This window comes from Venturia canescens, chromosome 5 (genome assembly GCF_019457755.1).
Source record: "Venturia canescens isolate UGA chromosome 5, ASM1945775v1, whole genome shotgun sequence".
In the NCBI taxonomy this organism is placed as follows: domain Eukaryota; kingdom Metazoa; phylum Arthropoda; class Insecta; order Hymenoptera; family Ichneumonidae; genus Venturia; species Venturia canescens.
Window position 1 is genome coordinate 15905525 of NC_057425.1, and position 3597 is coordinate 15909121.

Here is a 3597-nt window from a genome sequence, read left to right on the forward strand (position 1 = left end):
TTATCCTAGACCACGAAAACCATGGAGTAGCATACTTGGACATCGAAAACTGTGGAGCCGTCGACCTCGACTACGAACACCATGAAGAAACATACCTAGACCACCAAAACCATGGAGGAATCTACCTATACCGAGATAACCATGGAGGAATATACCTGGACCACGAAAACCATGAAGGAAAACGTCTAGACATTGAAAACCATGAAGGAAAATACCTAGACATCAAAACCCATGGAGAAATTATCCTAGACCACGAAAATCATGGAGAAACATACCTAGACATCGAAAACTGTGGAACCGTCGACCTCGACCGCGAAAACCATCAAGAGACATACTTAGACCACGAAAACCATGGAGAAATATACCTTAGACATCAAGAACTATGGAGAAATACACCTGCACATCAGAAACCATAGAGGAATATACCTAGACATCGAAACCCATAGAGGAATCATCCGAGACCACGAAAACCATGGAGAAACATACCTGGACATCGAAACCTGTGGAGCCGTCAACCTCGATCGCGAAAACCATGGAGGAATATACCTAGACATCAAGAACTATAGAGAAATACACGTGGACATGAAAAACTATGGAGAAATACACTCGCACATCAGAAACCATGGAGGAATATACCTAGACATCGAAATCCACGGAGGAATTATCCGAAACCATGAAAACCATGAAGAAACATACCTGGACATTGAAAACTAAGGAGCCGTCGACCCAGACCTCGGTAACCATGAAAAAACATACCTAGACGACGAAAGCCATGGAGGAATATATCTGGACATAAAAAACTATGGGGTCGTCCACCTAGAAATCGAAAATCGCGATAGAATGTACCTAAACCTAGTCCTCCAAAACCCATGAGCTATCGCCCTAATATATATATTATATTATATGTTAATTATAATAAAATATTTATTATAATAATATTTTATTATTAATTAATATTAATAAATAAAATATATATTATATAATTATATACATATTTTATGCGCAAACCAGGAGCTGGTATTGCCTCCGCTGTGCGCCCATTCTCTGTCTCTCTCGCTCGGCGACGCAGAAGGAGAGGGGGTAGCCGCGTTCAGCGTAGTGCGTGACGTAGAGTGTGACAAAAGTAAGAAATCGTGCAAAGGACGTAAGTCCAAATGTAAACAAGCGTAACTTACGCCTCTCTGTCTCTAAGAAAATGAAAATCCCGAAATGATGGATTTTAAATCCCTAACGTTACATATCTCAGGATCTACTGGACGGATTTACTTGCAACAAAGACCAATGGAAAGAGAAAAATCGAAAAAAAATCGTCACAAATTTTCAAGTTCTTTTATGAAATGGTTTATTTGTGAGAGCCATTTGAAAATTCTGTGACGTCATAAAACCGGCATATTCGCGTATATAAGAGTAGCGGCAGGGCTCGCGCTGGCTTTTCTTTTGCGCTGCAGTTTTTCCTTTTAATACTTGGCGTCGAGCCGCTACCGCGTCTCTTGATTAAGTTCTTCACAAGAGTAAAAATTTAAGGGAGTGTTTACCGGTTTTTTAATCAGCCCTACACGTCCCAATTCACGCCAAAGTCTTGCAGGTTCTGTCAAAGTTAAGAGCTTATTTGTATAGTACACAATCTTGGCCGATTTTATATCTTCAGATAGTTGATCTCTATATTGCCTAAATTCTAATAATCCCAGGAGACTATTGGCGCGTTTTGCTCGTTTATAAAGTCGATTTCTCTCTAAAATACAATTTCGCAGCTCACTCGTCAACCACGGAGTCGGTTTATTTTTCACTTGAAAGGCACATAGAGGTGCTTGGTCATTCATAGCATTTTTAAGTGCATATGAGATTGAATTCACTCCTCTATTTAACGTTTCAGGCGAGATCGAACATAGCTGAGAAAAATCTTCGATAGAGGGCAGATAGTCACGAATAGAATCAGCATAATATTGCATGTTGAAATTTCTCATCTACGATATATAGTTTTCGTAGTATTATCAATATTTTTTAGTCGGTATCCAAGAGAGAGTAGATCATGCCCGTTGATAAACGGAATGTCTGATTTTTTAAACTCGGCTACTTTATCTTGAGAATCTACAATCATGACGTCTAACCATGAATCACTATTATAAGTGTGATACGTTGTTTCAAAAGGGACCATATACAGCGCATGCGCAAGCACTAATTCTGATAAATAATTCGATTCGAAATTATTCTTTAACAGGTTGCAATTTAGATCACCCACAATCAAAAGATTATTGTACGCATGAGAAACACGATTTCACGCAGTTAAAAAGTTATCAAACATACGACCTTTAGGTCGCCTATAGATTGACGCAAATAAAATGGGCGAACTATGCGAAGAGCTTATCTCAAGTAAGAGGAGTTCAGGTGAATTTGTAAACTCACCAGGGGATCTATCAAGTAGTTTTGTGCGCAAAGATGAGTGGATGAAACATGCTACACCACCACCTGTCTTCCCAACGCGATCATTTCTTATAATATAATAATCCTGTAGTGCAATAAGGTCGTCCTGCACATGCTCAGTGAGCCACGATTCGGAGATCGAGATTATGTGAAAAACATTTTGAGCGAAATGGTCACGTATTTCGTCTAAATGAGCGAGCAACGAGCATGCATTGAAATGAGCAACATATAATGATCTATCATATGGGTTTCTACCCTGTAGACGATCAGAAGGAATGCCGGATGCATCATCAGAATTATTACTATTCCACTCGAAAAAACGAGTCAAAAACTTCTACCGAGTCAATCCTGCGCCTCGGGTCGCCCTCCTTTTTCCGAGCATATACAATGCCACTTCTTTCCCAAACGAACTTAACATTCAGCATCTTAGCTTTCGATCTACATTCCATCAGCAGTTTATGAACGTGTTGAGGGAGCATTTTAGTCAGGTAAATTTTTCGATTTTTTTCTTCCTCAGAGCAATTTCTAAAATTTCAGATCGAACAATATTTCCTTTAATTCGCTTTTTTTCTATAATTTCATCAGCAATAGAATCTGTTGATAATGAGACTACGTACGACATCTGCGTTCTAATTTTAGAAGTTCCTGGAGTTACATTTGTTTTACGCGGTAAAGCACGCACCGATACAATGTGCGAGACAAGATGCTGCATGTCTATAGCTTCAAGGATTTTTATGGCAATTTCATGAGGCGAAAAAGTCGCATCCTCCGGAATCCCAGCCATTCTAAGCTCACGTGTAATTTTCGAGTCAATTTTAGATCCAATTCCATTTTTTTTTATATTTTCTATTTCATCTTTTAAGGCAAGATTTTCTTCTTGGAGTTTGGCAATATGAATAGTATTTTCAGTCACTCTTGACTCAATGACTGGGATACGCTCCAATAAGTTACGAAACTCGTTATTAGTTGCATTCTGGTTATGTTCAAATTCAGTTATTTTGGATGTGATTCTACCTTCTGTTGACTTAATTTCATTCAAAATATGAGCTAACGTGGTTCCAATGTCACTGATATTAGGGTTTGGTGAATTTGAACTCACTGAAGGGTTTATAGCCGTGTTTAATAGCGTAATATCATGTTTTGTGTCGAATACGTCACTTAGAGTAGAATCATTTC